The 14,974-nt window shown below is 40.9% G+C and overlaps 1 protein-coding gene across 1 annotated transcript in view; it reads right to left on the reverse strand.

Annotated features, from left to right (window-relative positions):
* rnf144aa (ring finger protein 144aa) overlaps positions 1 to 14,974 on the reverse strand; it is a 78,746-nt gene extending 63,772 nt beyond the window's left edge. Inside the window, exons 1-2 of the mRNA XM_084310690.1 lie at positions 14,909 to 14,974; positions 14,404 to 14,662 (exon numbers count right to left, since the gene is read on the reverse strand). The gene's annotated coding sequence lies outside the window, so the exon portion shown is untranslated. The remainder of the gene's footprint in view (positions 1 to 14,403; positions 14,663 to 14,908) is intronic.

The raw sequence follows: 14,974 nt of genomic DNA on the forward strand, positions 1-14,974 counted from the left end.
TTTCAATTCATCATAACATATATGACATACATGACATACAGATAGACAGTACTGCTACATCTATACATTTATGACATATCAGATTTGCAAATACAGTACTGTTTGTGGTACAAAAGTGTCCAGAAAAGGAGTGTATATACATTTGGCTTAGAAACTGTACATTGGAGGAGGTTGGTTGGGTGGGGTGGGGTTGGGTGGGTTGAGTGAGGGCTGTACATTGGAGGTGGGGGGGGGGGGGGGGGGGTTGGGTAGGGGGGACACACACATTTTACACTGTACATTGGAATATTGACAAAGCCTTACTTGGTCATTTACTGTACAACTAGGTTAGGACATTTGTAGGGGCCAGTTTCGAATTGCAGTCTCACGTAGGTGTTTTTTGAGAGTGTTTTTGAAAGTGGGTAGTGATTCACATTCCTTTACAGCTTTAGGCAGGGCGTTCCACATTGATGTGGCATAATTGCGAAACGTGTTTAGTCCCTTGTTTGAGCCGAATCTGGGTTTTACATGATTTGTGGAGCTCCCTCTGGTGTTGTGATCGTGGTATTCACTGACCTTTGGGAAGTATTTTGACATGTACATGGGTACCTTGGTCGCGTAGTGTATCTTGTAGACCAGGCCCATTGCAAGTTGCTGTACTCTGTCGTCTACTCTAGTGTCTGACAATAAACTTGTATTCCCCCTACCTTCCCTGTTCCTCTGTGGCCGAGACGTCTGCCACAGCATGTTTTCTCTCATCCCACACCACAGGGTGACTAAGTGAAAATGAAAAGATGTAATATAGGAGATGGCATATTCTGTGTGTTCCCCCCCCCCTTCTCTCTCTCTGCTGTGGGCCTTCTTGTCTACGCCAACACAGCTGCTGACTAGGGATGGGAATCGAGAACCGGTTCCAGTGGATAATTGTAATCGTATGCCTCCGAGAATCAGAATTGTACTGTATGCCTCCCAAACGTATCAATTCCTTTTATCAAGGTCTTTGTTTTGCTGGAAACTTGCGACAAGAAGGAGTCGCATTTTCAATTACTAATTTTGGCTTCCAACGATTATGAAAATAAGAGAATCGACTTTTAGCTAGGTCAAGCCTTTGAGCCAGGTCATGTTTTTAAGTCAGGTCATGTTTTTAAGCTAGGTCATGTTTTTAAGCCAGGTCATGTTTGTAACCTGTTAAGCTGTAGCCCTATTTTCAGAAAATCCACCTAAAAGTACATGCCCAAGCAAATGGAAGATTGCTCCACTTCTACAAGGTCAATTTGCATGTTCTTGGTATCTAGGAACATCTATGGACCTCGAGGGAATGTATTCCCAGTGTCAGAAATAGTGTGTCTGTTACTATGCTTGAGTAAATCATAATGAAACAAAGGATAATATAAATTATAATTTTTCTTTGCATCGTTGACAGTGAATAACACCATGCTAAAATGGCAGGTGATCAGATTTGAGAAATCTAAGCAAATTAATAAAGGGAAGATGATTAAACAGAAGGATTTGTAGATACAGTTTGAATGAAATTTGAATTATAATGCATTTGAATATATAATATAGAATATCAGGCCTATAAATGACCTTATTATGGCCAAGTCATACATCTATGGATAGGGCCAAATCTCCTCTTTCCAATGGCAGTGTTAAATCTGGATTTAGTCATTTCCTTGCGTTGGTTAGGGTCTTGGCAACATTTGAAAAGGAAACTCAACATTAACACTTTGAGTGCCAGTGCACGATTTATCGCTTGAATGCCAGCTTTTTGAGACTGATTTTCCGATATTTCATGATTTTCGCGGAGCTATTTCTATATTATGGCTATGTGTCTAATATGCCCGTCGCCTATCAATGACTTGCTTGCAGTCAACATGTACGAAACGGATTGTTTTCATCGGTACATTTCCGTTTTATACCATTTTGAAAAACTGACGTTTTTGGACATTTCTAGAAAAAATTTAAGATTCCGTGATAATAGCTCTTTACTGGAATACACACAATACGTTGTCGTTTTCCCGCTGATTTATGAATCGTTTTCAAATTAACGCTAGATTATCGATAGTATATGTGTACTAATGCACGCTAGAGAAGCGGGCTGAAAAATCGATTATCTATGACCTGGTCAGCGCTAACGTCATACACGCACACACAGACACGTTGAGATATGTGCATGTATTTCCATTGAGTCCAATCCAATGGGTGCATTACCATCCGGGAGACGATAGGGGGCGGTATTTTCTCTGTTCGAGCTCATACAGTCCCAATGATAACATGAGGCTAGATTGATGAAAAATGTATGGATATCGCTAATAAAAGCAATAGCGATTAAATAACGATATTTCTCGTCCCTGGCACTCAACGCATGGCATGAAATCACGAGATTTCTCGTGGCTGGCACTCAATGTGTTAATTAATACGGTCTGTATTGATCGATTTATGACGAGAAAAGCAGGGTCCCCCATACAGGTCATGTATTTAGGTCAGGTGATGTATTTAAGCCAAGTCATGTTTTTAAGCCAGGTCATGTTTTAAAGCCAGGTCATGTTTTAAAGCCAGGTCAAGCATTTGAGTCGGGTCATTTTTGTTTTTCAGTTGAATTATATCGAAAGTTCAAGGAAATACGCTGTTAAATCTTTTTGGGTTTTCTTTGTTCTTTAAAGTTCAATAAATGCATGATGTTTCCAAAGTCAATGAGCAATAATCATGACCTCAATATTGACCAAAACAATCGTGATTCCAGCATTTTTGGGTTCTTGAAAAGCGCTTTATAAATTAAATGTATTATTATTATTATTATTATTATGGTTTTTACCATAATCGAGAAGCCCTAGTTGTAATGTTGTTGACTATATCAAGCAAGGGTGGAAACAGCAGCAATATACTGAAACATCTTTCTATGTAACATGGGCTTAAACTCCAGGAATGCCACGTATTTGACACTCACCGCTTCCCAGGCGAGCAGCACGTCCATTACAGAGGGTAAACATACACACACATGATAACATTAGCGCCACACAGGCAGGCTTAGCGGATGTTTTCTTTGACTAAGAAAACCTCAATGAAAACAAATGCTGTACAAATATTCTCATTTCATCCATTTTAGATGATGACAGACAGACTGTTGCTACAGCCAGCTCTCCCTTTTTTTCCGCCCACACAGGAAATGTATCAGCCAGGAATGGATAAAGAATCGGATCGATAACGGCACTGGTATCAATACAAATCTTTTCAATAGATAAGCAGAATCGATAATGGCATTGGTATTGATAAAATATTATCGAATCCCATCCCTACTCCTGACTTATGAAGCAGGTCCAAGTGTTTTGAGTCTCCCGGGTCCCATAGCAGAGGAGTGGCGGGAGGGAGGAAGTTGGCAAACTACCTTAGGAAAGGCACTGACGTCCTGTTGGGTACGATGCACACACACACACACAGGATTGTACTCATTTCAAGTGAGGAGGATAAGAACTCTCCAGGAGGTAGAGGTCTAGACTTTACATAACAAAGGGGTAAGAGAGAAGAACACCACCATGGTGACAGATTCTAAAAAGGGCACTACGAGTGACGCTCGCGTTCACATAATCAAAGCATTCACTCTTCTCACCGATTAAATGATAATACATGTACCCTGTATGCGACCCGTCACTGTCTACTTGTCCCTGGTGTGTAATGGATTTGTTAGCAAATGTTCAGTCCCGTTTAATTCCTTTGTCGATCAGGAACATAATCAAAGGCCCCCCTGGTTCTCCGCCTGCATCACAAGGTGTGTAGTTCCTTCTGATATGGTGGATGAAAGGCGTGTTGGCATTTAGAAAGCATATTGGTAATAGGCCTAGCACTTTCAATCTGCAGTAATAATGCATGCCTCAGCCTTGCCTCGGGCGTGTTGACAGAGATGGGGAGACAGTATGCAGCACAATCTACCTTCACACAGTGCTCCACTTGATCCAGGTATATTGACTGGATCTGCATGGTGTGATTTTCAAGGCACTGCAGTTTTCAGAACATCAAAACACTGATGCTATTAGCCAACGACCCGTCAGAGAGTCTCTGTATCTATGGTGCCTGCCTTCATTGTTGTTCTTAAGTCGACTAATAGGAGCCGATCGCAGCATATTTGATTTGATTGGTATCGGGTATATTAACACATTGAGTGCCACGGCCCTTCCAGGGAAGTGCATCTGGCCTTGCCGTCCATTAACCCCATGTAAACGTGCACCTTGTTTGTAGAGCTAAACTTATATTTTATATTATAGCTATGGGTCTAATAACACCGTTGATTGTCAGTGAGTTGCTTCCAGTCAACGTGCAAAAAACTGATATTTTTTTCATCCGTATATTTCCATTTTATACCGTTTTGAATATGAATATAGTTTGGGTGTTTCCGAGTAATTCCAGGAAAAATACACGAAAAGTCAACTTGTGTTCTTAAAACAATGACAATAAACATAGTTTTATTAGGTTGAAATAATGTGGTTGTGTACTTATTTTTCTGTTAACTTATTATGGATTGAAAACTGAAAACCTTAATGCACAGTAACTGAACTCAATATTTTTAAGTTCTGGTAACTTATTCTTTTTTTTTTACAGTGTAGTCTTGCGATCAATCAAAACTTATTTACACGATATACCTCACATTCACCCTCCATTCACATCCTGGTGTTCCCCTGGTGTTCTCCATTAGGCCTGTAGGTGGAGCTATGACAGCACATGTACAGTACACACACCGATGGTGTGTGATGTGTCCAAAAATGAATGGGCAAATGTGAGTGAAATGGTCGCACTGTATGCAGCTGTTTGTCTGCATTGCATCCCCCCCCCCCCCCCCCCCCCAACTCAGATTTAGGGTTGATACAACCATCATAATAATATGTAACAAACTGATATTTTTTTCATCCGTATATTTCCATTTTATACCGTTTTGAATATGAATATAGTTTGGGTGTTTCCGAGTAATTCCAGGAAAAATACACGAAAATAGCATTTTAGTGGAATCCACTAAACATGTTGTCATTTTTCGCCTGATTATAGAATCTTCCTGAAATCAACGCTAGATTATCATTATTATGTCTCCTCATGCATACATGAAATGGGCCCTGGAGCGAGGTCATGGTCAATGGGTGTTTTCCTCTTGGGGTCATGAATGTGCCCAGTCAATTTCACAGGCATCCGGCCATAAAAGTCACGTGTGTGCTAGGTATATTCTACTCCTGCCATTGCCCTCGACTAAGGCACTGGCATTAGAACTTGAGTTGGTCCCGGGGGTGTCAGACTTGCCCACTGCTCCTAAATAATTAGGATGTGACACACCCCTGGTATGTCAAAATGTACTTTGCAATAAAGAGATTACAAGTCTAATTCCGTTCCGTACTTTTCGAGATATCTCATTCACAGAGAGACGGACAGATACACAAAACATAACCATCCTTTCTCGTAACAATTGATCCCCTTCTCGTGCTAATGGTCGGAAAGGTTTGGCTGGAATCAGGCGGCAGCAGTAGCTCTCCACTGAGCAAGCAACATCATTTTGAAGAACCATTTAACACTGTAACGACCGGCTTGGCGACACCCCCATGCACTCACACACACCTCGCAAACACTGTCAGTCACAGCTCTCTGCTGAATGCAAATGGTATTTGAGCTGTTGCATAACCCAAGCCGACGGGACAAAGCCAACCTCTCTTCGCTAACAGCCGAAAAAGACACATTAGCCCACGAATGGCTCCCGGACAAAATTGATACGAGGTGAAAGATAATGAACTACGGTACAGTGCAGTATAATTACAGTGCTTTTAGTTTGACTGTCTTCCCAGACGAAACCTAACGGTGAGCCTTCAGTTCTGCCTGCTCCTCTGTCGCTAAAACCAGTCTAACGAGATTTACCACGTAATAAGGAACTGGCAATCAGTTAGGCAATAAATGCGGCGGTAAGCATTCTGCGTTTTTCCTGAACAGGCGTCACATTTCGAGCTCAACCCCCCCCCCCCCCCCCCCCATGAGTGGCTACCTAAGCTCCTTAACCTTAACACTTGCCCTGTGATCCAGAACAGCGTGCGACCCGTGCGTATGACACTCTGGAGTGGGCAGAGCTGGATAGAACACACTGTGTGTGTGTGTGTGTGCGTGCGTGCGTGCGAGTGAACCACTACTACACCGACACAGTTCGGGGAGCCTTTGCTTGCCGGAGAATCGGTCACAGTGGCTGCGTTTACATGGACAGTTTATTCCCCTTTTCATTCGGAATTAACGTTAAATCCTATTTAAAGTTATCATGTAAACATCTGAAAATACTTAATTCCGAATGAAAATGGCCATTCCGAAATAAAATCCATTCCGATGTAAGTGGCCGGTTTATTCCGTTTATCATTCCGAATAAAACCTTTTTCTGTCCATGTAAACGCTTTTCACGCATTTTTCGGAATTAGTTCCCCCCAGTCTTTCTGCGCATGATCGCGCATAGGCTACAGTACACATAGATGATCGCGAACAGGGGCACATATTGTTCCATAGCATAGGCCTTCAGTTGATCATGACAAATCCTCTCTTACCTTGACGATTAAAAAGCCTCCATAATTTAGTAAATAAAGCTGTAGCCAGCCAGCTAGTATTGATGCTATACAAAATGCTATCCACATTAGCTACATAGCTAACCAACTAAATACAATGGTATCCTGAGGTAACGTTAAATACAACATTTGCTAGTCGAAATGACTGGACACACACAGGGACAAGTTAAACATCAATCAATTAATTTATTCCAACAGGTAGTTTGAGCTGCATGTGAGCCGCGGTCTTTCTCTCCTCTCCTTTGGAAACTAATGATGATACGTTAGCTAGAAAAAGCACAGAACCGGCCGGCAAAAGTTAAGCTGCTAGCAACAGACACTATAATACTTCCGTCGGGGGATTTCAAAATAAAAGAGCGACGTCTAAAAGCACCGTAAATACGTTTATTTTGTACATTATCTAACGTTAACACGAACCTAAACTAACTTTAGATTAGTTTAGATTCGTGTAACGTTAGATATTGTAAAGAATAAAAGTATTTACGGTGCTTTTAGACGTCGCTCTTTTATTTTGAAACCCCCCGCCCGGAAGTAAAAATTATGCTTATTTGTCTGCTTGTTATCAATGGGTTGCTACATACGGGGTACAATGTTACATAGGCTGTGCGTCGATGTTGCAGAAGCATAAAGGCAGAGTGTCTGCAACACCTTTGCTTTGTCGATGTTGTGGTGCAGTTGCTTTGAAGTTGCTGTAGCATGTAGAGGCCTTTAACGTTAGCAGAATAGACACACCGAGAGTCTGGTTAATGTTGTTTGGTACGCTAGCACAGTAGCTGAGAATACCGGTCGCAGCTGTTTGTTTACTTCCGGTAAACGTAATGACGTTAACATCCTGTTTACGTTTACCCAATCAGAAGCCTTCCCAGCCCCAAACCTTACGATGACTCGAAAACTCCCGATTAGACAGTGACTTTCATGTAAACACCTTGTCGGAATTAAGATTTGACATGTAAACTCGCATGATTTTTTTTTACATCCGAATGATTTGATTCCGAAGTTATAATTCGGAATTAAAAGTCACCATGTAACCGCAGCCAGTGTGAGGCTGTGTGAGTGAGAATAGCGCTCTCTGTTCCCTCACGCCACACTTGTTGTGTGATTACAACATGATGGAAAGTGACAACACGCCAGCTCTCGGAGAGGCCGCGGCGGCCGCGTCTCAACCGAGTGATGAAGTTTGAATCCGTGTAGACTTAGAAGATATAGTGAATATTGTGCTCATAAGAGAAATAATCAAACGAAACCACAGCCGATTTTGCAGTACATTGCCAAAAGCGAACAGGTCCATAAATGCTTTGAGCAGTAAACTAAGCCTAATTTGAATAGAATAGAAATCCTTTATTTGATGAGCACAAGAGGAAGGCACTTAAATTGTGTGTCTGTGTGTCTGTGTGTGAAAGTGTATGTATGTGTGTCCATCTTCCCTCGGGGATGCCAGGCACACTGCGATCAGAGCACCATATCCATACCACGTCCCCATGAAAAGGAAAACCCACATTCTGGCACTCAGCCCTGTGTCTTCTTCCCCTCCGGGAGCAGGCTGACGGAGCGCACAGCTCTTTCTACAAACCCATCTTCCTCCTGAAGTGAACAAATCTGCAGCCGTGAGAGGCTGGGTGAGAGATGTCTTTATTCCCCCAATGGGAAAGGCTCCTCCAGGACAGAGAATGGAAAACGCCATCACCACCTGATTCCATCTATGCTCCTGCTCTGTTCGCCTCACTCTGAGTGTGTGTGTGTGTGTGTGTTGAGATATATGTTCTCATATGTTGAAAATGGGATCATATGTTATGGTTGTTATGTTTTGTGTTAAAGTAGTGAGTAGCCTAGACGTTCATATACATGTGTTGTATTGGAAATGTGGTGCAACTCTATTCTAAGTCTTGTGTTTTGTTCTTGTACTTGCAGTACGTAAAGACATGACGGTATGACGCAGTGGCGGGAAGCCGAGCACGTATATCTAGCTGTCAGCTGTCATCAGTCAGCTGTCAGTGCGCACAGGGGTGAAAATGGTGTGTCACAGCTGGGAGTGTTTGTGGTGTTTGTAATGGAGGAGAAGTTTGGTTCACTTATTGTAAATAAACTATTCACATAAAAGAAACAAAACGGATCAGGCGTTCTTTGTGTGGATAAATACATATGATAAGGTATGAGTCATGATGACAAAGAAACAGAACCCTCTACATTGAACAACACTGATGACGAAGAAACAGAACATTGAATATGGAGAGCAAAGGAACAGGAAACTCTACAGTGTGTTTGTGTGTGTGTGTGTGCGTTTGTGTTCAACAGAACATCTTGCTATCAAACAGCAGTAGCAGGCGGGATCGATAGCAAACCATGTGAGAGCTGAGAGCAGCGAGTACTGACAGGATGTACCAGAATACTGTTGAGATTCTGCACAATCCCAGCATATCCACATAAAGTTTTTACTATTTTTTTTTTTTTTTTTTAACACAGCTGGCATCGCTCTCTGTAAGAAGAAGGTTTGTGACCTTGACAAAACAAAGACAAAACAATGAAAAAGGCATTGAAAATATGTCAAAATCAACCATGTTTCTTCTTAAATTCCTCACATGTTGACTTAGTAGACGGTCTCAACAGGTGACCGACAGTATCGCTGTGTTAGATGCAACTTAGACAGAGACATGGCACATCGTAGTACCATCAGCCTCTAGATCAGGGGTAGGCAACCCTAGGCACGCGTGCCTGCATAGGCACGCGGGGGCATTTTCATAGGCACAGGGGGCAGCATAAAAAAAATATATATATATTATAATATATATTTTTCTTTTTAAATATTATAGTGAAATATTTTGCACTGTTGTCGCATTTATCTTGTTGAAATCCTCCCACAGGTTCTTTTTACTACCACATATTTAATTGAGACCCTTTATTTGTTTATTATTTCAATTTAGGTGGAAATACATTGCTACATCATTCAGTTTGCAGAGCCTTATAACAAAAACATTATTACGGTTACCATTGTGACCAGTGGGATTAATCAACACATTTTATTATTTATTTTTCTATTTCATTGAACATTGCACATGTTAAAAGCCATTTTTTTTACTCAAAATGTGAGTATTACCAAGTCAACTTGTGTTCTTAAAACAATGACAATAAACATAGTTTTATTAGGTTGAAATAATGTGGTTGTGTACTTATTTTTCTGTTAACTTATTATGGATTGAAAAATGAAAACCTTAATGCACAGTAACTGAACTCAATATTTTTAAGTTCTGGTAACTTATTATTATTATTTTTTTACAGTGTAGTCTTGCGATCAATCAAAACTTATTTACACGATATACCTCACATTCACCCTCCATTCACATCCTGGTGTTCTCCTGGTGTTCTCCATTAGGCCTGTAGGTGGAGCTATGACAGCACATATACAGTACACACACCGATGGTGTGTGATGTGTCCAAAAATGAATGGGCAAATGTGAGTGAAATGGTCGCACTGTATGCAGCTGTTTGTCTGCATTGCATTCCCCCCCCCCCCCCAACTCAGATTTAGGGTTGATACAACCATCATAATAATATTGTTAATAATAACAATAACAATAATGATGTAATAATGTAAAAATCATCATAAAAAATACCTGATTATGAGAAAAAATATTTACGATGCATGGAATATTGTTGAGGCACACTAGTTACAACTATATTTCAAACAGGCACTCCATGTCAAAAAGGTTGCTGGCCCCTGCTCTAGATGATACAACCATATCGGGCCTATCTCAGGCCTATCTCAGGGGGGTGCAGTCAATCACTCAGTACGAGGAGATGGGAACATATATGATAGAAGTCATACATGGACATGGTGTTGTATTATTCATGGCACTTAGCCACGGCAACTGACTGCTGAAATGCTGTTTATCCAGTAGCTAGCCATATCACTGAAGAAGGACATAGTTCCGAAACATGTCTGTTTCCAATTCAGGCTGCCATTAAAAACATTGAACCTGAGAGTGCTGGTCCGGCTACCCTGCTTTTGATATATCCAGTAGCTAGGTCTCATGGCCCATGCCTAATCTGTCTGTGTCCTGCGGTTGGGGTGGGGCAGGGGCTGCTGCTTAAATGGAAATGTGTGGCACTGGGTGACCTTTCAGAGCACAACATAACCATCCACTCAGAGCTCATGGCACTCATGAGAACTGCACTGTGATGATTTGCAAAATTGCGATGCGACCACCACTCAGGAGCCATCCGATGCGAAGTTCCTAAATAGTAGCCTAGTGCAGGAGTGTTTTGGTCTAATGAGCCTGCTTACTGGCCGCAGTGGCCGGGGTCAGCAGCAAGGAGGGTAATACATAGGAAGAGGGCACTTGGCTGCGGAAATGTATGAGGTGACGTCCTCACTGGAGACTTGCCGTGCATCATTCATGTCATTAGCGAAGCTGACATGTGCAAAAGCAATCAACTGCTTAAATGGGAACGTCAATATTTTTCAATATTGATTTTTTTTTTTATAATTACACATCGTTAGACTAGCTTATCCGTGTTGTCTGTAAATCATCAAAAAAGGTGATGCAACATGCACCCAAAATATAACAAAGATTCCTGATCTGCTGAATGACATTCCGAGTTTAAAATGTCATTATGTGTCTAAGACGCTAAACATGTCAACTATGTTACTCAATCAAATCAGCCTCCTCTACTTTTACTGATATAAGACATTTTATGTCTCACTCGATTCATTTCATAGAGTCCCAGGTCTGCTTATATTCCCAGAGCTGGTGACGCAAGTAGCTAGAGCAGGGGTGGTCAACAGGGGCGGGGCTAGGGGGTGGCTACTTGGGCTCAAGCCCCGAATGTTTTCTGAAAAGCCCAGAATCTATTTTCAAAAAATTAAAAAAATTAAAGATAATTTTTTTTTTTACTATTAATCATTGTTACATGAAAATATGTTTGCACCAGATTTAGCAGAAGCTCATTTCCATCTGTAGTCTATCCAGCTGCTAACTGTATTTGAGTGAGTTAAGTCTTGGTGTTATGGTAGACTCAGACCTAAGCTTTAAATCACAATCAACAAGTTGACAAAAACATAATTCTTCCACCTTAGAAACATAGCTAAAGTACGGCCATTTATAAATCAAAAGGACGCTGAAAACCAGATCCATGCCTTTATCTCAAGCCGACTCGACTACTGTAATGCACTCCTTACCGGCCTCCCGAAAAAATACGATGATAACTATTTTATTGCAATGCACTATTGCATTATTTTATTCTATTTTACTAACTATTTTATTGCACTGTACTATTTTACTTTGTATCAGTGATAATCAAACCGTAAACAAAGACGCATATTAACACTTTCAGCGCCAGATGGCGCTGTTTACTGTTACTGTTGAAAGGCCAGCGCCTTTTAACATAGGGATACGTGGCTGTGTTTGCAGGCCTAAGGCTATATGATATATTATAGCTATGGATCTAATAATATAGTCGATTGTCATTGAGTTTCTTCCGGTCAAGATGCCAAAAACAGATCATTTTTCCATCCATACATTTCCGTTTTATACCGTCGTGAATATGAGTGTAGTTTCAGGGTGGTCTGGTGTCATTTCCAAAATGACAGACACCAAGCCACATCGTTTCAAATAGAGTGCAATAGCGGCAGCAAGGTGTTAGGCGGCGGTATTGGACTTTTGAGATCTCAGACCCATCCCCCGTGATAACACAGGCTGCCGGCATGTCTTTATCAATGGAAATATTGAATAAAAAAAACAACGATGAAAACCCGACTATACTCTGGTTTTCGGGGGTCCTGGCGCTCAACGTTCGGCGAGTTAACCCTAGATCTTAGATCCTAATATGAAAAACGATGTGATTTAATGTTCTATGTCTTACCTTGACTTTGTCTATTTTACTGATATCTATTTTATGCTTTATGTCTGCACTTTATGCATTGCTCTTGATCTGCCAATGTTGTGCTCATTTTATGCCTGTCTTTTTGTACTGCTGTGAAGCACTTTGAGCTGCAATTCTTGTATGAAAGGTGCTATACAAACAGTGTATTATTATTATTATTATTATTATTATTATTATTATTATTATTATTATTATAAATTATTATATGTCACTCATTCCATAAGGACGTAGAACAAACATTTACAGATTTGTTTTTAAATGGTCCATTTGTGTTCTTGGTATCTGAATCTAGGGACATCTATGGATCTCAGGGAATGTATTCCCACTGTCAGAAATAGTGTGTCTGTTACTAGGCTTGAGTAAATTGTAATAAACCAAAAGGAGAATATCAATTATATATAAAAAAAATAATAATGTATCTTTGACTGTGAATAACACCATGCTAAAATTTACCAGACCTGAAAAATCTAAGCAAATGAATAAAGGGAAGCTGATTAAACAGAAGGTTTTGTAGATACAGTACTGAATTCTGCCATCTTTTTTATAATGTAAATTTCTCCACCATTTTTCATCATATTGCAACACCATTTTTTGCTAGACGTTCACAGAAAGGTAGAGAAACGAACTGTGTTCTGTTTTATGGCAATGACGTTCAGGTTTGTGGGAGATAATCCCAAAAAATAAGAGCAATAAAAAAGTAAATCCAGAAGTCGGATGATTGACAGGGGCTGGCGTGAGCTGGGTAGGGTAGTTTTTAGAAATTCAAAAGACTACACTCACTTTTGGCAACTCCACTTCCTCCTGTCAATATGCGCCGGTTTCCGACTCAATGCCCTGAGATTTCTATAATCTTATATTTCACTAATAACAGTTCAAATCATTGGTAAACAAACGTAATGCTGAAAATATACACTTTTACTGTATATCTCGGGCTTAAGAGGTTAACCCTGTGAGGCCCAAATTAAAAAGACATTAGCAACTTCAGAGGCCAGAGGTGAGACCTATAAACAGATGAAGGGTGCTGTGACTGAAAAAAAATGGTTGAGAAACGCTGGTATATGGTGTGGCTCTTTGTGGTACCACAGTAATTTTTGTGACTGGTTGGCCACCCCTGAGCTAGAGAGTTTCACATCTTGGTTCGTCCCAATCTCTGTCAGCAGCACACACCACACAGCAGATGCTACAGTTTTGTTTGTGCATGTGAAGCAATTAAGGATGCACGATTGTGATATTCTGGACCGATGTTTAAAATAACAATGGGATTTCAATATACCAATGTTTTTCTTTTATTTGTTTGTTTGTTTATTTTGTTTCAGTTGTTATTTATTCCCCCGTTTCCCTCTTACATCATGCCAGAGTTATGTCCAGCTACTGTTGTCTGAGTCAGACCGCAAATAAACAACATAAGTAACATTTAGCCAGCAAAATGTATGTAACACAATAGATAAACATCGGCCACTGCCATCGGTGAATGTCATCTTATGATAGGTCGATGGCAGTCAACAATATTGGCCGATACGATGCATCCCTAGAAGCAATATTTAAATCAGTAGGTTTGAGTGTGTCAACAAACCTAAAAGCTAATATAACCTAAGTAACCTGTCTTTGGGAGGCAAAGGTGTTATCAAGGATGAAATGCAGACATGCTAATTACCCTACTTCATTGGTAGTCTGCTCTTACCATTACTATATGGTAAGTATAGCCTTCCTGGTCAAAATAAATAATGGTGATTTGTTTAAATTTAGGCTAGACAATTGGGATATACTGATAGTAATATTATTATATGTTCATAAAGGCGTTTTGCCTAGTAGAGAATCATTGCAAAAAAAAATAAAAAATTATTAGCCAGGTTCAATTTAGTAAATAAAAGATCGCAGGCCTATTGGCTAACAGATCACAGCACAAAACGGATCGAAAGGGAACCTATAGCCAGCTGTGTACAGTGCACTTGTTAGAGATAAACCGAACAAACATTACCTGGCTTTCTGAGATAACGCCGTCTTGATCGCCTGTCAGACCTCGGGAAGGGTTGAACAGCTACCCGCCCAAGCCGGGGTGATCTCCCGAATTGGATTAACGAGGAGGTGGCCAACTAGTCAGAGAGTAGCAGTGGCATTCTGTCTGTTTACATGATCATATCTCGGATTGAGTGATGATGATGCCCGTGTTGTTCATTATCATCATCCAACGGCAACGTCGGGGTGGGAACATTTGACCCGCTACTGTAGCCTTGCGTCTGGGGACGAGAAAAGCAAACAAACGGCAAATAGGATTACAGGTAGCCTAAATAACAACACACACGGAGAACATGGGCTGCAGCTGAGAGTATGGTATCTTTATGATGACTGACAGTAGCCTATATATACACACACATGAGCGGTGGTGCGGCTGCATAACGTCCAGCCCGCAGCCTGTTACACAAATCCTTCAGAAAGCAATAATCGGGTATCGTGTTGCAGACACCCGTGGGTGGTGTGTTTACCTCTAAACCGATCTCGCTGTTCTCCACAGTGGGGAGTCAGCTGCTTCGCGCTGGAGGGACGCCATT

The sequence above is a fragment of the Notolepis coatsorum genome (genome assembly GCF_963971535.1).
Source record: "Notolepis coatsorum genome assembly, chromosome: 3".
Taxonomy (NCBI): domain Eukaryota; kingdom Metazoa; phylum Chordata; class Actinopteri; order Aulopiformes; family Paralepididae; genus Notolepis; species Notolepis coatsorum.